The sequence below is a fragment of the Vicugna pacos genome, chromosome 8, assembly GCF_048564905.1.
Source record: "Vicugna pacos chromosome 8, VicPac4, whole genome shotgun sequence".
NCBI classification, from domain to species: domain Eukaryota; kingdom Metazoa; phylum Chordata; class Mammalia; order Artiodactyla; family Camelidae; genus Vicugna; species Vicugna pacos.
In genome coordinates this window covers 69,563,300-69,585,725 of record NC_132994.1, presented here as the reverse complement: position 1 = coordinate 69,585,725, position 22,426 = coordinate 69,563,300, and the positions used below count along the sequence as shown (strand labels likewise).

Below are 22,426 nucleotides of genomic sequence, written 5' to 3'. Positions count from 1 at the left end.
CCAGTACCCACTGATAGAATGGATAAAATGTGAGTGATAGGACACTGTACAGTAATGACCAGGAATAAATCAGTTATACTCAGTGACATGATAGAATCTCAGGGACACAATTTGGAGTGGAAAAAACAAGTAGAAAAACATGTACAGCATTAGTTCCCTGATACAAAGTTTAAAAACATTCATAACAATATATATTCTCCTTGTGGAGCTACAAAGAAGAGGAATAAATGATAAATACTAAGTTTAGGATAATAGTGGCCTCTGAAGGGAGAGGAAATAGGTGGTGTTACAGGGGGAATTGAAGAATACTGGTTTTGTTCTTTTCCTGCATTGGATGGTGAGTACTTAAGTGTACTAATCTTTTTAATTTTTCCCATATTCTTTATACTTTATGTATATTTTAAAGATATTGTTTTGTATCTATTTGTATGTATTTATTAAAAACAATTTAAAGGACAGAATGCTAAAGAGTCACACTTTTCCAGAAATGAAAAAGGACATGAGTCCTCAGACTGTAGCACACCCAGCCTTTGCAAGTTAAATAAAAATAAATTCAAGCCTAGATGGATGAGAGTGGCACAAAAGACAGAAAGAAAAAACAAGGAGAAAGATAGATTACCTTTTCTCGAAGGAAAGGTACATTTCTCTGCAACGATGACAAACTCCAGAAGTGAAATAACAACGCTAAGTGCTCAGAGGGGAACATACCCTGAATAAAATCCTTTACACAGCTAAGTTCCATTCAAGAGTGAGGGCTAAATAACGACCATATAAAGTTTAGTCCTAGCAGACCTTCACTGAAGAACTACTAAAAGAGGTACTGATTAAGGAGGAAAATTATCCAGAAAAAAGATGTTGGAAACAAGGAGAAAAGAAATTGGCAAATATTTTTGTAAAACTGAAAAAAACAGGGGTGGACCCATGTTTTATGTGACATAAAGCTTTTATAATTTGAGGAACACTTTTTAACAAAAGAGTATCAAAGTACTAATAAAAAATTAGGTACAAAAGTTTATATTTCCTTAGAGTAAAAATAGACATCACAACAAATTAAAAATTAAATTATAGCTAAATGCTACAAAACCTCACAAAATCCAGGAATGTAATATAATCTTTAATTATTTTTATTATAATTTTACTTCCTCTATAATACATTTTATACCCAACATTTTTTGCCTGCATTCTCTTTGCTCACTTCTTAATGTGATAGTTACTTTTAAATACCATCCTATACAAACAAGTAGCAAGATAAACCAGTCTTCTAACACAGTTGGTCAAAATTTGTTCTTTTTTTAAAAAAAAATCATAGTTTAGAAAAGTTTATTTTAGCGTCGCATTCCTTATTGGTAGAGGGGAGTCCTCAGATAACTCCGGTCCTTTGATCTCACTGTCACAGCAGGCTGATCAAGGTCGGCTGGGTTTCACCACGCCCAGTATCCCTCCCGCCCGCTACCTTGCCCAGGCAGTTCTCAGCAGTGAGGTGTGCCAAGGTGACCATGAACGAAGCCAAGTCACATGGCTGTCAAGCTGAGAGTGGAGCAGTGTCACAGTCAGATTCTTCTCCTTAGGGAAGACAATGACGCTCCGAGGGGTCCACGGAATGTAAGTTGTCCCTGGGGACTGGTGCCCAATGCCCACCCCTTCTTCTGCAGCTCTAAGACCACCACCAGGGCAAGAAGAATGACCTCCAGGCCAGTGGGACTTTGTTCCTCCAACTCTTCTGGAGCTGCTGCTTCCTTCTGGTATTAAAGCCTTGGGAGGGTCCATCAAGTTAAGAGCCATGAAGTGGAAATCTTAGCTTCATGTTTTCTATAGGCCCAGCCTTAAGCAGGGGCTATAGAAAACAATATTTACAAGAACAATTACTGCCCATAGAAAAGAGATTCTACTGTCTCCACAAGGAATAATACAGGAACACTCTCAACTTCTCTCTGTGCCCTTAACCATTCCTCCTAAAAGGCAGGAAGATTGGAAAGTTTAGGAGGAAGACCCAACAGGTTTGGCTCAGCCCCTGCTGTTCTCTCCCCTTCAGACCTGCCCGCCCCACTGAAGGAAAACTCTGGTCTGCCTGTGTCCAGGTGGTGAGCGATCAGCCTTATTAGGGAAACCTGCTGTTGTCTCACTGTGCCATTGGGGACTAAGTCCATCCAATTCAGGAATAGAGTATCAGCAAGCCCATCTGGCCACAGATCTAAAATCACTTTCTCCAATCAGCTTTATCTGAAATAGAGAGAATATTGTATTTTGATTTTCCACCTCTTATTCCTGCCCCTCTCCTCCCTTCTTTCTCCACATTGTTTCCGAATTCCAGAGAGGAAGAGAAGCTCTATATGGGATGCCGTACAATCCTCATAATAAAGGCTAAGTTGGAGAGATTTTTTTTTTAAAACAGGTGAAACTGATAAGCTAGACAACAATAATATAGGAGGAGAGAACAGAGCTACTGATTAACTTCAGCCTTAAGTCCAGTGCAGCATGTTCAGAATTTAAGGGTAACCTCCAAAAGAAATAGAATATATATCTTCCAAAACACCAGAAGGGGAAAAAGTGAACTAACTTAATCAATGCAACAGGAAGCAGGGAAAAAACCCAAACAGTAAGAAAAATATGGTAAATAGAAAACAGAAAATAAGATGGCAGAAATAAATCCAACTATCAACAATTCTAATAAATGTAAACATTAAATTCACCTGTTCAAAAGCAGAAATGATCTGAGTTGAAATATAAATTCTATCTGTATGCTCTTTGCAAGCATAAAAGACAATGACTCTTAAAATTTGAAGTAAAATTATGGGAAAATATTCCAGATAAATACTAAACAAATAAAAGTAGAGAAGCAATATTAATTAGATGAAATAGAATTGAAGGTATAAAGGTATATATATATGATATAAAAAGAGCCATTATTTAATGACAAAAAATTACCAAGAAAATATAATAATTCTGAACTTGCATGTACCCAAAACCCTAGCCTCAAAAATATATTAAGACAAATGATGAGATATACAAAAAGAACTGTTAAATCCACCAGTTATGCTGGGTATTTTGGACACACATGTGTGAGAAACTGATTTAGAAAGCCTACAAGTAATTATGGAAAGAGGAAGTATAAAATGCCTTAAACAAAACAATAAGCGTGTTCTAAAGGGCATAGACAGAATCCTGCTCCCAATAACTAAAGAAAACATAATTACCAGAGAGTGACCACAATCCAGTCACACAAATATCAAATTACTCACTTCATACAGATTACATTTCATATCACAATACAATATAGTCAGACATTAAACTACCAAAAAGATAATTTAGAGATTCTGTTGTTTTAGAAACTAAAAAGCACTTCAGAGAGATAAATAGATAGAAAAAATATATGAATAGGCAACTAGATAGATAAATAAGAGATTTCATGTTCTGAATGTACCATACTTTACTTGTTGTTGAACCATTTATGAGTCAATATTTTGGTTCTGTGGCAGGACTGCAGGTTATCTCCTAAAAGCACTTCTTCCTTTCTTCCTTAGTAACAAGACTCCTAGTTTTTAGCTGGAAAGAGCTGTTTGGAATACAGGCTTATTTCCCAGTTTTCCATTGTAGTCTGTTGTGGCTATGTGACCAAACTGAAGTGTCACGTTCAGCTTCCAGGAAGTATCCATAAAGATAAGAACTCTTTATTTCTTCCTACTGTATCTTCACATACTACTTCTGATGTGTATGGATGAGATGCTTGGAGATCAAATAACTACCTCGGACCACAAGGTAGAATCCTCATAGAGAAGCGACTGTAGACACAAGACAGAAGGAACCTGGGTTACTGTTGATCATGGATTGCTTAGCTCAGGACTTTATTTACATGGCAGGAAAGTGAATTTCTACCTTATTTAAGCTATTTTATTTGGGATTTCCTGAATAACAGATTCCCCCCCAATATTTTGTTGTAACGGTCAGCTGCTATAAGCAGTCTTTTTTGCATATATTTCTCTACTTCTAATGGAGTGTGTAAGTCGTGCGATGTATCCTTCTAAAGACTTTTGAGATGTATTGCCAAATTTCACTCCATAAGATTGTACAACTATACTCTTCCACCAGCAGTGTATAAAAGTGCTCCATTACTCCATACCCATTCCAGCGCTAGATCTCATGCTTTCCAGTCTTTGCTAGTCAGATAGGCCAAAAATATGACTGCATTTTTGACTACTAAAATAGTTAAACATTTAAAAAAATTGTTTGCTATTTGTGTTTATTACTTTGTATGTAGCTTTTTTAAAGTTCTCTGATCATTTTTCTATTGAGGTATTCTTTTTCTTATTGCTTTCAAAAGATTTTTTTATATACTGAGTATTTAATCCTTTGTCTGTGTTACATATCATAAACATTTTTTTCAGGCAGTTCATTGCCATTAAACATTGTTTATGGTGTTTTTACACAGAATTTTAAAATTTTATCAGGATTTCTCTTACTTTTTATCTTATCTTTGGTATCATTTTTTAGAAAGTTCTCTCTTCTTACAGATTATGGAAATATCCACTAATACTTCTGTGTTGCTTTGTTTTTATTTGCCTTATTTTGAAATTGTTAACTCCATCTGGTATTAATTTTGTTATATTATGGGGATCTAAATTTTTACTTTTTCAAGAGGTTAACCAAATATTTCAATATTTATGGTGGTAATATAAACTGGTGCAGCCACTATGGAAAAGAGTACAGAGGTTCCTTAAAAAATGGAAAATAGAGTTGACATATGACCCAGCAATCCAACTCCGGGCATATATCCAGAGAAAACTTTAATTTGAAAAGATACATGCACCCCAATGCTCACTATTTACAATAGCCAAGACATGGAAGCAACCTAAACATCCACTGACAGATGAATGGATAAAGAAGATGTTATATGTATATACAATGGAATACTACTCAGCCATGAAAGAATGAAATAATGCCATATACAGCAACACGGATGGACCTAGAGGTTATCATACTAAGCGAAGTAAGTCAGAAAGGGAAAGACAAACATCATATGATATCCCTTATATGTGGAATCTAAAATACAACACAAATGAACTTATTTACAAAACAGAAAGAGACTCACAGACATAGAAAAAAACTTCTGGCAAAAGGGAGAGAGGGAGAGATAAATTAGGAGTTTGGGATTATCAGATACAAACTACTATACACAAAATAAACAAGGTCCTGCCATATAGCACAGGGAACTATAGCTAATATCCTGTAATAAACCATGATAGAAAAGAATATGGAAAACAATATATATGTATAACTGAATCACTATGCTGTACACCAGAAACTAACAGAATATTGTAAATCAACTAGACTTCAATAAAAAATTTCAGCATTTATTGAGTAAGTTATCCTTTATCCCCTAATATAAAATGCTATCTCTATCTCTAGGAAAAACTAAATTCTCCTTATGTGCATGGGCCATTCCAAACTGTCGGTTATGTTCTGTTGATCTGTATATCTATTTCTCCACCAGTGCCAGAGCTTTAGTTATTCTAGTTTTTAAATATTTGCATAATAACTGATATAGTATATCCTCCTTAATACATTTTTAAAATATTTCTTGAGATGAATTTTAGAATGTTTTAAAAAATATATATTCCAGCAAAACAAAAAAAATTTCTTTTCAAAAAGATCTACCCCATAGATCTGCCTTAATTGGGATTTTTATTGGTATTTAACTATACTGTTAGATTGATTTACATACAAATATTTGACACTTTTTTACTATTGACTCATCAATATAATATTGATGTGATCCATAAATGTATTTCTTTTTATTTTCAAGTGAAGTCACTTTGGTTTTTTTCTGAGATGTTATCAGGTCCTTTAAATTAACTAGGCCAGCAAGCCTCCCGTATATGTTAAACATTTTGGTAAGAGTAAGAAAGTCATGAAAGCAGCTCTTGCTTCCAACATGCTTATATTCCACTAAAGATAATTAAAACTGCATTGAGTTGACATGAAGCCGTATAAAACAGAAATAAAATGCTCCATAACTTTATTACTGTAAATACATTGCTCTGTACTTATATCCTGCAAATCTGGCTGCAGTGACAAATGGCAATAAGAGCAGAATGAGATTGATCTGGGATGGTGGAGGAGAGGGTGAAAGGCATTGCAGATGGCAGAAGTAGCATTTGGACTGGAGAGAGTGAATTATGAGGCAGATTCACATGTGTTCTAGGCTAGCAAAGATAATATAAATATACAATAATTTTTAAAAAGGGAAACTAGGGAGAAGAGAACCAATTGTCAGAAAATGTTTCAACATGGACCAACAGTATGGATTTTACAGGAACAAAAATTTGGACCTATTACAGTTTCTGAAAATGAGTCTGAAAAATCTAAATGGTGCTTAAGGAAGATAATTCTTGCTGCAGTGATCATATAAATTCAGAGTAAGAAAGTAATTAATAATTTGCTTAGAAAATTGGTGCAATAAATTATTTTAGAATTTTATTTAGTAATTCAGTGTTTTTATAGAATATTGCTCATTATGTGCCTAGCACTGTGTTAGCATTAAAATGACTTTGTTTGCTTGCCCAAATCTATTTTTACAAGGCCTTCATGACAGATGTCTAATGACACCACTTACAAAGTGGGAGACATTCCCCAGGTACTTTTGTACTTTGTTCAACAGAAATTTAACTGCCCAAGTAGATGCGTGATTGATGTTATTCAATGATTAATGCAGCAAACTCCCTACTTTACCCTCTGCAGCAGGAATCTCCATGTAACCCCTTGGGATATGTAAGTGCCTCATTTCTTAAGAAACTACAGTGAGATTAGGGAGAAGGGAAGGCTCCACAAAGCAATTAGGGAGAAGACAGATTAATCCATCCTCCTCTTAATTGAAAAGCAGCTTCAACCAGGGCATTGCCTACTAATATAAACTTTTACCTACAAAGGAGTTTATAAGAAAATTTGATCAAATAAGGGAAATAAGTAAAACAGCTATTAGGACAACTTATTTCTCTCCTTCTGTTTTATGTTTTGTTTTGTTTGGTGCATTGAATCCAACAGCAGAAAATCTCACTGAAATAAACATTTCTAAGTGTATCACAGTTGCTTTTCAGTCTGCAAAAGTCACTCTCCAGTAGCACGAATATTTTGTTCTTTCCTCCACACATAACTGATGCCTACATGATGTGAAGCAATCATGGTTCTTGCTGGTGCTGCTATTTAGAATTGGAAGAGTTATTTGGGATTGGATCTATGCTACCAAAGAGAACTTCAAAATATTTGCTTTTTTTGTGCCTTTAATTCCTCTCCACTTTCCCTTACTCATAATTAATAGCTGCAAAGTGTGACAGTGTGAAAGGAGGTGAAAAAGTGCCCACTCAGACCTGGTGTGCACGTGTCTCTAAGCATCTTCTGGCCTCAACGGCACCTTTATCTCAGGAGTCAACGATTAAAGAAGAGTCTTCCCACCTGGAATGCTATGAGGGCGACAAGAGAAACAGGGATTGATAACATCCCTAATCTTGTTTCTCTTCTTGGAAAAAGTTCATGTGTTGTGGTTCCTAGCTGATTTAGGGACACTGAAACAAAATATTTAATATAGGTAAAAATGACTTTCACCATTAGCTATGCATTTTTATAAAAATAATACATACTCATGGCAACAAAAAAGCAAGCAGAGACATAAACAAAACAGAACAACAAGAAAACTAAAAAGAAAGAAAATAAAAGACATGTCATGGGACAGAATTATATAAAAAGAAAAAGTATTTCTCACCCTCCCACTTCCCAGTGTTTTCTCCAGAGCACATACATAAAATATTTACTTCAAATCCGCAGGATTATAATTGATGTTCACCAACTTGATTTATTTTGCACAAAATAATTTATCTAGAACTTCTTTCTAGTAGAATCTATAGCTCTCTTTCCTTCCTTTAAACATGTCCCATGCAAACACAGATGTGCCATAACGTCTAAGGGAACCAGATCCTTACTGATGGATCTTCAGCTGATTTTTTTTGGCTATTTACAAATAATGCAGCAATGATTATTCTTATTCATGTGTATAAAAAACTACAGGGTAAATTTCTAAGTGGAATCCTAAGATCAAAGGATGTGTTATTTCAATTTGAAAGTAAAATTTATACGTTAAAATTTAACATATCCTGTCAAATTGTGCTCTAAAAAAGGGGTTTGCATCAATTTATGCTCCTACTGATGGTACCCAAGCATTGCAGATTTCCCACACCCACAACAAATATTTTCATCCTTGGCAAAATGAAAGAAGAAAATTCACTTTTCAATTTTAGAAATTTTGAAAAGTTTAGAAACTTCTTCAGTTCCAACAGAGATTGAACTTTGTATATGTTTATCAATCCATTTTTTCCCCTGAAAACAAACTGTTTATCCATTGTCTTTAAATTGACTTGTTTACCCTTTTGTTGATATGCAAGAATATTTGGATATTAAGGAAATTAACACCTTGTCATATGCATTAAAATATTTTTCCAAGAATGTGTAATAAACATTCTACTTTTAAAAAGAGTATTACTAATTTTACCAATAGATCCCTTATCCATGGTGAATTTGATTTAAAATCATCTCTATTTATATCTCTCAGTAGGGAACCTGTATTTAATCACTTTCTCCAAAGAAAGTGCATTCTTTTATTTGATTTACTCTTAAAATAGTTGTCTGATGTAACTTTAATACATAGTCTTCACCTCAAAGATAGATTTATGATTCAGAAAGAAGGAAAATTAGGAAACTGAAAAGCCAAAGAATAATGATGACCATTTCCTGTCTCATGAAATCTTTTGAATAAAATAAATTAAGAATGTAAAACATAGAACATTCATGAGGATATAGCTCAGAAATTTCTCCTTAATTACTTTGCCAATTTTTTTTCTTTATCATTTCTATTGCAGTTTTCTCTTTGGGGACATATTCCAGACTCTCTCTCTTTACTTATAGTCTTTTCCAAGTTATCTCACATATCTTCTGCAATTTTTTATATTTTGAGGGAAATAAGGCTTGACTTAAAAGTTAATCACTGTTAGATTCCATACACTGTATTACAGAAAGGTCATTGTCTAAGGTTCAGATCACTGGGCAAACAGTTTTATCAGTAGCAGTGTTTTAATCTACTTGACTTAACTTATGCTCATCAAAGTATTATCTCTGGAAAATTAGAACATCGATAGTAAGTTTTATTGATGAAGTAATCTAAATACTAAAGGCTGGTTTATTTAAAATGAAATTCTTTAATTTTTCTAAATCTCTGAGCATCATACCATCCTATAATTTAACTTCTAAAATTCTATGAACTTATGACTCTAGGATTTTATGTGGAAGTAACTGTTTAACTATGTTTACAAACTATTGTTTCAGGGTCCACATTGTTTTTGACGCTCAATGGCTTATTTTTTTTTAATCAGTTGACTGGCTTGGAGAAATAAATTATTCCTTGGACTAAAGAGTCTATAAAATTGCAGGCATTGTAATAAAGTGATTAAATTAAAATCTGATATAATTAAAATATGTTGGTAGGTAAGCATTTTAATTTTATTTTTAAATACAAAGGAAGTAAGGGTTATTTAAAACATTATTTTATTTAATATTTTAAGAATATTTATCATAACATTTAATTAATTTAATTTTAATTTATTAATATTTGTTTTTCCTTTTTTTTTTAGTTTGGGCAAGAGAGATCAGAGTATTTTGCTTTTGTTTTTGACTCAGCAAAGGAAAAAAGAGGAGACATATCAGAAGACACAGGTAGACTTCTGACCCAAGGAATCTGGAGGTGGTAACATTTACAGACCTTTCCATTCATTAAACCAATATTCACTGATCACCTGTTGAGATTAATTTGGATAAAAACTGAATTAAAAGCATTTGAAATCCGAATCAAGGGCTATCTGGATTTTGTAAAAGCCTCTGTAAAAGCCAAGTGCATGGGGGTTTAATACAGAAGTTGCTGTCCAGCCCAACACAAATTCAAATTTTAGTTGTGGTTTATTAATAATAATGTGGAAATACAACCAATCTGTTGTTAGATGATTGCATTTCTTTAAAAATTACTTTATACTGCCTTTTAATTTACTCAGAAGACAAACATGTTTTCGGGAAAAAATGTCAGTACTGTTAGTTTAATAAACCATTTACTGCTCTACGTAGTGGAATTCTTGTTGGTTGTAACCCTCATCACTGAGGATAAATTCCTGTAGCCGGAGGGCTGTCAGCTTACTGGGTGCTGGATAAGCAAGGGCACTTGGGCTTGATGCCTGAAGCACCCTGCTCACAAGGCAGGGGTGGGGGCGGGTGGCAAACCAGTTTACCTTGGAGAAAACCCTGGAGGGAAGAGTGAGGCTCCAGTGGAGGCTGCGCTGGAGAGTGGAGGAGGAAATGGGGCCCCAGTGGCTGGGGACCTGGGGTCAGGGATGGGGTAAGAGATGTTAGTGGGGCTGTGGGGTGCAAGTGTGCACAGTGTGGGACGTACTCCTCATGATGCCACCACAAATCTTCAGTAAATCTATAAGAATAATGGACTGAGTGGATTTCTTGTGGAAGCCAACAAACAGAAAGAGTTTATGTCAAAGTGGCTCCAGACAAATAGCGCAACATAGATGAAAAAGAGAGCATTCACCTCTGTAACATACACAAAACAGTAAAAGAGTAAATACCGAGAGAATTACATGTCAGACATGTTGCCATTTAGTTGTGTCTGGAGTTGTCAATGCTACTAGGCCTACACAATGTTTCTCGAGACACCGTGGCCTGCCTACTTGGAATAGCAATCAGAATTCCCTACAAACACGTTCAGAGATGAAAATCTCCCAAAGCAGACCTCTCTGATTTACTAAAGAAATTACACAAACATAATCCTCCACAGGATTTTAGGTCTTAAGGAAGCCAAAAGTCAAAATGATCATAGTTTAAAAGTCAGTCAAAAAATGTTTTTTCTCAAAACGATATACATTCTTAAAAGCCTATTTAATGTTCATAGTCAGGTTTTAAAGGAAAAATAAGATTTTCTATCTATGCTGTCTCTGCTTCATTATCAAATATTTTAAGACTATTCAGACTTAAATCAACTAAACAACAAATCTATAGTAACATGCATCTAATATTGACAATTGGTGGGAGAATACTGTCTACTAGCTCCTCAATCCAAATGTCAGTGATTTTCCTCTGTAAGGTTGTACTCCTTGAGCATGCTTGATGGAGTCTCTTTATGCTGTGAAAGAAAATAAAATCATTCGGCAAGAAATTTCTGACTCCAGCAGTATTTGTTCATTCATATGTTAGTGAGCAATTTGCACGCTAGTTAAGGATGTTGCAAATACATCTCTGACTTGTATCAGCAAGAGGGAGAGATTAGATGCTGACAGGATGTATGTGAAAGCATTTTGTAAGGTACCAACAAAATACAGTCTTCTACCATCAAGGTTGGACAGAGGCTAACAAAATAGTCTCAGGAAAAGTCATGAGGCAAAGGAAAATTATTTGCTCATGAAACCAGAATTGTAAGTAATCAGGCACAACTATATACCAAATATCTTGAAAATTCGTTTTGTTGTGTACATTGAGGTGATGAAATAGTTAAAAAGATTCAATTCATATTTTAATATAGTTTGTGTTATTCAGCCCCTCTTTTGGGGGGCTTTTTATTATGTACACGGTCATTTATTATGTACATTTCATTTTCATAGCAGCTATTATTGTTATTAATTTCTAATTTTACTGCATTATGATCAGAGAACATGTTCTATACGAAACCAATTTTTTGTTATTGATTGAGATTTCCTTTGTGGGAAACATTAAAATTGTTGGATTTTTCCCCAACTAGATATATACTTGCTTTTGCTTTTCCTGTTTGGGAATCAGCATACTTCCATTTTTAGACTCTTATATTTCATTAGAGAAAAACTTCATTGACTTTCTTTCTGAATGTTGCCTGTCTCCCGTTGCTACCCTCTCCCTATGTCCCCATGAGGTGTATTAGTTGGACTTTCTTCTTGTATCTCCTGCATCTCTGAATCACTCATCTCTTCCATCTCTTTCTCTCTGTACTACATTCTAAGTGGTTTCCTCAAATATATTTTCCAGTTTGTTAATTTTCTCTTTGGATGAGTCTAATAGGCTATTTAATTTATCCAGTGAAATTTTAATCACTGTAATTTTCATTTCTAGACATTCTATTTGTTTCTTTTTAAATTTGCTTATTCTTCACCTTCATGATGTCCTGTTGTTTCATGCTGTTTTCAGTTCTTTTTAAAAAATCTCTCTGCTCATTTTATCTATTCTAGAGTGTCTTTGATTTTGTTCTGCCGTCTATAGTTGTTTTGGTGCTTCTTCTCTTGATTTTTGCCTCTGATGATTCTCCTTTAGGGTAGCATTCCTTGTGTACTTTATAATTTATAACATTTTGTTGTTGTTGTTGTGAATTTATCTTCAGTGGGTTCAACTGTTTCTCAGAGAAGTTTCTGTTATGAACTGAATTTTGTACCTCAATCCCCTTTGAATTCGTATGTTGTAGCCCTAATCCCCAGTGTGACTGTATTTGGACATAGGTCCTTTAAAGAGCTAATTAATAGTAAATAAAGTCATAAGGAAGGGGCCCTAATCCAATATGACTAGTTTCCTTTAAAGAAGTAGAAAAGACACCAGGGACATCTTACACGGAGTAAAGGCCACGTGAAGGTGCAGCCAGAAGGCAGCGGTCTGCAAGCCAAGGTGAAAAGCCTCAGGAGAAATGAAGCCTGCCACACCTTGCTCTCGGACCTCTGGCCTCCAGAACTGTGAGAAAACAAGTTCCGTTACTGAAGCCACCCAGCCTGTGGAGTTTTGTTACGGCTGCCAGAGCAGACTGAGACAGCTTCTGGCCCATAGGCTGTGAGGTGAATTCATGGAGCGCTTTGGCATCTGCTTTGATCAGGTTCCTAAGGAATTCAAGGTGCTGGCCCTATTTTTATGTTAATTTATTGGCTTAGGGAGACCATTCCAAGAGAAGGGACTTAGGGTTAGCTTTCTAAGCAAATAGTATAGCTTTAGACCTTTCGATATGTGACTCAGGCTGGCGTCAGTTTTTCTCAGGTGAGGTCCCTTCCCTAACCTGTGCCCACTCTGGGGATCAACAACAGCAAACGTCCTTGCTCCTTCCTCAGGCCAACAGTGGTGTTTTCCTAGCTCTCCTTCCGAGGCTCTCAGCTTGCTGCAGAGTCTGGCTTCAGCCTTCCTGCCCAGTGAGCCTAAGGCCTCATCTCCTGTCCCACCTTCATCTCCAGGGGCCTTTATCCAGGACAAAAACCCCCATTGGCCCCCACAGCATCAGCTTGTACATATTGCTTTGACTTTGGCTTCTTGCTTTATTTCTGACATCTGGGAAGTTTTGTTGCTTCATCTTATCCATCACTTTCATGAATTTGTACTAGGAGGGAGTCTTTCCATGACTCACTTTCCCACCATGTTTGCTTTCTAACTGTGTATATGAGAAAGTGTAGGTCTATTTTCTAACACGCTAGAAATGCATTTGTCTTCATAGAGCTGGACCAAATTTGTCCTTGTACGGTAGGATTATGTGAGTTAGTAGTCAGTAAATTTGTTACAATTATATTTTTAAAAGGTTCTATGTGGATAGAAGAATAAATTAATTTTAGAATTTAGAATAAGCCTCAATAATGTGATGAAACTATCATCAGGAACCTTATTTCCAGACTTGATATCACTATAATATACGTATAGATTTATGGTTTTAAAAAAACAAATGTAAATAATAGATATAATTGTGAGTTGAAAGGCAAGAATTAAAGTCTTCATCTTTGTGCTTGCATTATAATTGCAAAGCCACTGATATCTTCATTAGCCTTTAATCCACTGCTATGGGCTGATATGTGTCCCCCCAAACTTACATGTTGAAGTTCTGTTCTAATGTGATGGTATTTGGAGATGCGGCCTTTGGGAGAGAATGATGGGATTAGTAGCTATCTGCACACCAGGATCTTGATCTTAGATTAAATGTCTGTTGTTTAAGCCACAGTCAATGGTATTTTGTTACAGCAGCCCAGGCAGACTAATACATGCACACACTGTTCATGTAGCTGTAATTTGCTTTCCTACCATCTGTTTTTCAGCTTTATGCTGTCCCTACATACTTACCATATAAGTCATATATGATGGTTTATGATCACTCCCAAATTCAGCATATTTAACATGCAGTCAAGTTTCTGAAACCCATTTTCTCCATTTAGAGTTCTCCTGACTCAAATGCACTCTTAATTATTTGACACAACATTGTAAAATGACTGTAACTCAATAAAAAATGTTTATATACTTTAAAAAAAAACAAAGTAATTCTATGTTCTCCCTCTTATTCATCTATCTGGGGTTTCATTAAGATTGATGTCTTCTATAGCCCAAAACACTATACTTCATGCTGGGGAATGTTGGATGATCTTACCTATGTAACCAGCAGTAAATCGCATGTCCTGGACATAGAGGCACCGATCGCATGGATGAAACGTGCATGCTGTGAGACCTTCGTGGAGTTCTGTTAACAACTTGGTTTGTAAGAGTATGAAGGAAGAGAAGCATAATGTTCTGTCACACTAAGGCATCAGGAATTCAAGTCGTGGAGTCTATTGTGTAGAGGGGATACTTCCATCTTTCCCATAGCATCTGCTGACTACAACCATAAGGAAAGGAGGGACTGAAGGAGGCCACAAATGAAGCTCCAATAGGAACCAGGAGACATCTGCCTTTTGAGACCATTTCATTATGGCTTCAGCTTTACTGGTAATTCAAATTGTCCTTAAGAGAGTCCTTGACACTTTACATTGGCTCATTCTCTCCATTTCCATTTACATATCAAGTGTTTGGTTTTTTTTTTTTATCCTGATGTCTTTGAGTTCCTGAAATGATGACAAAGCAAGTCATACTGTACTTATGCAGATTTCTTTTTAAAATAGTTGTCTGGAGCCTGGCTTCTGCAAGACTGGTCCGGATTCCATTCCATGAGAGTCTCCTGGGAGCTTCTCCAATACAGCATCTTGGGCCCTACCCCAGAGCTGCTGAATCAGAATCTGCATTTTATCGAAATCCTAGGTGATACAAATGCACATTCATGATTGAGAAGCCCAGGTTTAGAGTATGGCGGTCTCCACCTGACATAATAATAGCTACGGAATGAGATGAAGGCTCTGCCATAAACCTAATGTGGCATTTTGATATTCTGTGAACAATCAGGCATCACAGTAGGGTCTCTTTTTCCACACATAAGGAAATCTAATACTTAAGTCTATAGATGAGTCAGAAAAATTGTTTCCATTTCAATTTAGTGTGAGTGTGGTCTTGCTCACAACTGCTAAATTGGAAGCAAAGAACTGTTTCCTTTCAGGTTAATAGGTTTCCCCTCATCAAGCTGTCCTTCTTTCATGTAGCCTAGACTTTCTCCACTTACTTATTTTTTTTATAACTGTTGTTCTTTTTTAATAGGATTATTCATCCTTCCAATATTAACAGCAATTAGACTCACCTCATGGTGCGTCATGCCGACTCAATCTGTGACTGTCAGAGTGGCATCATCTTAGTCTTGTCTCAGTAACAAACTTTGACAACCAAAACAAAGCAGCAGGCAAAATACATGAAGAGAATTAACAATAAAGGATCACAGATGACAAGAACTTCTCGAACACGATGGTTGCCTCTGCCTGTCCTGTCCTCAGGGAAACTATGATGTTCACTCTGCTTGGACTAACGACACTATGACATAGTCTTAAACTGTCTTTTTCAGGAAAGTTTTAAAAGAAGACTCTTTTAAAGCCTTAGAAACATTAACATTCTCTTTCCAAATCTAATCTATTTAATCTTATTGGAAAACATTTACAGAGCTCATCAGCAGACTCTCTAGTATTGAGTAATATTTAGCATGCTGTAATCATGGGAAGGAGAGATTTAGATTAAATGCTGCTTTTTATTACTATTCAATCATCATAAGTTGTTCCACTTTTTATCTTTTTAGTCAACAGATTTCAAAGGTGGGAAAATATCTTCATTTGCAGACATACCTGTATTTATCTCCTATTATATTTTCCATTAGTGTCTACATGAAATTTACTCCCAGTGATTCCCAACAAAGTAAATGTGAATCTCCTAACACCAGATGCTAATAATAAAGACAAATGTACCCTATCTCTTAGAGATGTTATGAGAATAAGTTAGATAACATTTACAGGGAGATTTGACCTCACTGGAGATAGTATATAAATGAGATACGAAAAAAAACTTAAAAAAAAATCCATTCAACTGTACCTACATTGACTTGACAGTACCAAATTACGTTCTGAGTAAAGAAAATAGGCCCACTAATAGTGTTTCTGCTGGTTGTGAATAAATGTCAAATACTGACAATGAATCCCAGGTCTGGGATGAAATCTCAGGCATCAGTTTGGATATGCACAAAATGAGCTCTTTGCCTTTTTCTACATGTCTACATTTATTATACTTGGAATACTGGTAAAGCCTTGTATATGCTGGGTTAAATGATCAAAGTTATTTTAAACCTCTTTCTACATTTAATAACATAAGGATTGTTAATAAAGCAGTGATGTGAACAAACTTTAAGGATATATGTCACACATATACCTCTAGACAAACTGTCACATTTATACTATCTAGAACCAAAAAGGAGCTTTCAGTAGGGCAACAGGCAAAGAGGGAATCACAGTTATTGCAGACTGAAAGGCCCAGCTGTCCTTACGGGTAAGGGGAAGCTGTCCATTATATTCTTAGTACTATTTGTGGGATACAGGAAAGTTCTCCAGTCCCACATATTTTTCAAACATCCTGCCATATTGCCCCAGATTCTACAATTATAAATTATCTGAGTTAAGGAAAGTGGCTGCATATTCATGGGAAAAGGCAAGATTAAAAATTGTAGGATGATGAAGATATTTAACAGTGTAATAAATGAACACTTACTGTGTACCTACTATATGCCAGGTACTATTTTAAGTGCTTTGCCAGATCTATCTCATTTCATTTCCACATCAACTCCATAAAATAGGTACTATTATTATCCCAGTGTCATCCATGTGGAAACAGGCAAAGAGGTTAGGAAGCCTGTCCAAGATCACACAGGGGGCATGTTCTGGACACCCTGCCCCGCCAAGGCAGTCTAACTCTAGCTCCATGCTCTGAAGCAACATGGTTTCCTACAGTGTAGGAGTTAGCACCATACAATATATTACTGTTAAAACATGAAACTAACAATGCTTTGCTATCTTTGATGCAAAGAAAAATGTGAGAGTTGAACAGTTTTGGATTGTTAAAGCAGCTGTTGCATTTTTCCAGAAAAGCCAAGATTTTAATATTAGTGCAGCTTCCACTTTTCCATTTTGAACAGAGGATTCATGGACATCGAGTGCTCATAGTATAATCTTAGTGTGTTCAAACTGTTCACCAAGAACCTGCCAAAAGGACAGCTCTCTTGTGGAGCCAAGAGCAGATATTTGGGTGGAAATGAGAAATGCCACAAAGAAAGGAATTTAGAGGTGGAAACCTTAGAGGAGATTACAGATAATACGCTGCGATAATTGCTATCTATTACTAACTTCTGTAGTAAGAGGCTACTAGCTTCTTGATACACACAATGTAAAGAAGGCCTTTAAAATTGTTCTCTAATGTCAGAAGTATGTGCTGTACATGTTTTTCTGTTTGTTTGTTTTATCCCATAAGACATGGTTTTTAAAAAGAGATGAACTGATACCCTGGTTTTCCTGCTCCGAACAGAACACTGTAATATGGTTAAGTACAAACCTTTCCATAGCAACAGACATTGCATATTAGGCATGAACCCTATGTATTTCCCTTGAAGAAGGCTTTAAGGTTATAAAAGACAAATTCAAAAATAAAGCTTATGATCCCATGACCCTGAAGCCTGCTTCCCCAATGAGCTCAAGAAAGGATGCACTGACAAACGACACACCACGGCTTCCTCTAGTTCATTTCTTTGCCTTTCTTTTCCTTTAAATGGCACTTCACCCTTAATAATTACAAAGGTTTCAAGAGTGAGAACTAGCACCACCTGAAAAAGGACAAAAATCCAATACAATCATGGTTTGCAGAAGTTCAGCACTGGACTTACTAAATAGCGTTGGAGGGTCGTGGTTTCTCTACTTTGAGACCAAAGGCTCTCATTCTTCTCACCCTTTGCTGTTTTATTTAGTGCTTTTCCGCTCTATGAACATCATGTGAACTGGTCACCTGGTAAGCTATAATTCTAAAATAGGTATTTTACATAGGGGAAAAGGTAGCTTTGGGGGCATGAAACGTTTTCATAAATACATATAAAAACCACATTATTAGGCAATTGGAAGTAGTCGCTAAAACAGGGGCGAACTGGATATGCTCCTCATGCATACAGTTGCATATGCAAACCGTTAGCTAGGCCCCCCAAACACTTGCCTGCGCAGAGTGGATGACTTCCTCTGCTCACCCCAGTTAGGCAGGAGGCGCTGCCGAGGGCCAGGGCCAGATAGTGAGCTGCTCACTGTTGTCTCGGTGTGGGGAGAAGCGACCCTCTGCGCCACTAACTGTGTTGTGGTTTGCTTTTAGCGTGTGGAACTAGGCTTGCAGACGCTATTGATTGTAGTCAGGAGAGAGGAGGTTAATATGTTGTGAGTGTACATACTATATTTCATCCCTGTTCAGGTTTAAACAGCATCCTCCTCCTAATACTCTGTTCTAACTGCATGTTAAACAGTGAAACAGATGGTCTAGTTTTATATTTCTTTTCCTTCAGAATTTCTAATGCATCTCAGGGACCTCAGTCTTCTGGGATCTCAAATTATATTTCGGCCCATTGTACGTATTCAGTTTTGATACGAAGATGGCATGTACAAATGATTCAAAATCCACATGGCCACAGCCTTTGCTAGTTCTTAGTGTGCCATGTGCTGTTCATTTTAATTGAAAATATCCTAAAAGCAAGATTGATGTGTTTTCTATTCCCCTAAAATAGAAACAGGTTCTGGGCTCATAATTGAGCCCTCATAAGCCCCCTCTCCTTATTAACATGCCCTCTCTAATTTGTGCCTCTGTTTGCACAATATAAATGGCCTTTAACAGCCCTTCATTCATACAATGGTCTCACTAACCCAAAGAAAATTAGTAGCAGGCAAAAGCCTATTTTTACTGACACACAGACAAAAATGCTAATTACCTTAAAATATTCTCAAGTGTATATCTTTGGCATCCTTCCAGGCAAGGCTCAAAAGTTTTTTTTTTCCTTTTATTTACCAGTTATAGGGGAGGTTGTTTTTGTTTTACATTCAGGCTTATACGTAAGTACGTTTGTATTTATAACTTGAAATCTTTTATTTGGGTCCAGAGGACTGGTGATAGGTGAGGTATTTGGCTGCTTTTTACCCATGGGTACACTTGAGAGCATTGACTATTTGTGATTAATTAAGTTTTTGCTATCTTTGTTAAGGCACTTAAGGACATTTGCAGAAAAAATAATGCCTAAATTCTGATTTTATTTTATTTAAACATATTAATTACCATAAAATATTGTTTCCTCAGAATTGCTTTTAATTTTTTGTTATAATTAAATTTGTTTATCCAAGTTTATACTCTAAAGTACTCCTTCCTTTCAAAAATAGTTTTAAAACTGATACCTTTATGTGCAAAATAAGTAATAAAGAAACAAAATTCAACTGGACTTCCTAAATTATGATACCAGGTGTGCTGATGATATTTTCATAAAGATGATGAGCTTTTTGTCATTTATGTAAGAAATATTTGTTGAGGATGTATTATTTTCAGAGTATTTTTTATGAATCCTGGTTCATAAAAAAAAAAGAAAAGGTAAAAGTGCTCATCTTCTTGAGGGAGTTTAAAAATCAAGTTTAGAGAAAGTAGGGGGAGGGTATAGTTCAAGTGGTAGAGCACATAGTTAGCATGCATGAGGTCCTGGGTTCAAGCCCCAGTACCTCCTCTAAGAATAAATAAACAAATAAACCTAATTACCGCCCCCCACCAAAAAAAACCCCCAAAAACTAAAAACAAAGTTTAGAGAAAGTGTCCATTGATGGATGAATGGATAAAGAAAATGTGATACATACATACAGTGGAATATTATTCTGCCATAAAAAGGAAATTTGCCATTTGTGACAAGATGGGATGTACCTTGAGGGCATTATGCTAAATGAAACAAGTCAGAGAGAGACAAATACCATATAATCTCACTTATATGTAGTCTTAAAAAAAAAAAGCTCATTCATACAGAGAACAGATTGGTGGTTGCCAGAGGCTAGAGCTGGGGAAGGTGGGGCAGTAAAATGAAGGAGGTCAAAAGGTACAAACTTCTACTGATAAAATAAATAAGTCCTGGGGAGATAATGTATAGTATGGTGACTATAATTAATAATGCCATATTGTATATTTGGAAGTTGCTAAGAGAGTAAATCTTTAAAGTGCTCATCATAAGAAAAACATTTTTATAACTATTTATGGTGACAGATGGTAACTAGACTTCTTGTGGTGACCATTTTGCAATATACACAAATATCAAATCATCATGTCACACATCTAAAACTAAAATGTTATATGTCAGTTATACCTCAATTTAAAAATTAAAAAGAAAAAACGTTTGGAGAAAGAAAATGCATTCAGTATAGATGTTTGGTAACAGTGGGAGACAGCATACTACATGAGCCACAAGTGTAAGATGAAATGGTAACTAATAGTAAAAAACAAGTGGTGTCCAACTCAATAATAAGGCAATCAATCTAGTGTTTAAAAGTGGGCAAAAGATTTGAATAGGTATTTGAATAAGGAAGATATACTAATGTCTAATAAGCACACAAAAAGATGCTCAAAATCATTAGTCATTAGGGAAATGCAAATCCAAACTGCAATGAGATGTTACTACATCCCCGCTAGGATGGCTATAATCAAAAAGACACAATATAAAGTGTTGACAAGAATGTGGAGAAACAGGAACCCCTACACATTGCTGATGGAAAAATAAAATGATACAGTCACTTTGGATAACAGATTGGCATTTTCCTAAAAAGTTAAATATAAACTTATTATGAAACACAACAATTCACTCCTATGAATCCATTCAAGAGAAATGAAAACATATGTTCAAAGATATATATGTGAATGTTCATAGTGGCATTAGAGCCCAAAACTCAAAACACCTCAAATGTGTGTCAGCTGATGAATGGATAATCGCATATGGTATATCCATATAATAGAATTCTACTCAGCAATAAAAAGGAACCAAGTCCTGATACATGTTACAACATGGATGAGTCTCAAAACCATATGCTAAAGGAAAGAAGCCAGATGGAAAAGACTACACTTGTATGACTCCATATATATAAAGTATCCAGAAAAGGCTAATTCACAGAGCACACCAGTGATTTCTTGGGGTTGGGGGTAAGAAAAGGGATTAACTGCTAACTGGCAGGAGGGAACATTTAGGGTCATGGAAATGTTCTAAAACCAGGTTCTGGTGATGACTGCAAACTATATCCATTTACTAAAAGTCAGCTGCACTTACAATGAGTGGACTCTATGCCAAGTACATTACGCTTTCATAAAGCTGTTAAAGGAAAACCCAGAAAGTGTCATGCGTTTTCATAGGGTGGGTTGAAGTGGTCATCTGAACTTCTTACTTTAACACTGAAATGTAATTCAAACGTGTATCCATATCAACAGATGTGTGGAAAAAAAAATTGATGTGAGTAATTCTTCACAGTTTGCAATGTCTCCTACAATTTTCAAGTGTATTTGCTTCTCACACCAATCCTGTGAGGTAGGGTGAGCAAGTATTAAATAATAGATAATAAGTACTTTTTTTTTCCTTTTCGCTTTGCTCTGAGGAAACTTTAAATACTGATTAGAGCATATAATTTAAAAACCAAGGCCAATCTGGATAATGTAATCTGAATAAACTGGATAACAAACATTATCACTGCCCTAAGCATCCTGGATGCTTTTGCAAAAACAAGAATCCTCCATTTACCAAACTATTCTAAACAACAGGTAAACCCTCAACTGGACACTCATTACAGATCGCTGTCAACAGACTTGGCTGAACAATCTCACCTACAGACCCACCCACTTGTCCGGCTGCCTCATGAAGCCTATGGAAGTCAGTCACTCTAAGGTATTTGCATTTATAAATATTGAAATGCATGTCTACACAATTAGGCACACAACAGCTAACATTACAGGAGCTAATATTCCCCGGCAGAAATAAAGCTGCCAAAAAACAAGAACGGAAACTAGCGTATTAATTTGGTTCATAGCAAATCCTTCTCTATTTTGCTTGAAAGCTCAAAAGGAACTTAAACAAACAATTCCAACTTAGCCTGAAGCAGAGAATGGCATGTTTAAAGAAATGTGACTTATAAATAAAGTGTCCAATTTTGTA

General features: G+C 35.8%; 1 long non-coding RNA gene across 2 annotated transcripts in view; it reads right to left on the bottom strand.

The window, feature by feature from the left end:
- Positions 1 to 22,426, bottom strand: part of LOC140697773 (uncharacterized) — a 106,940-nt gene that overhangs the window by 8,960 nt on the left and 75,554 nt on the right. The window lies entirely within an intron of this gene.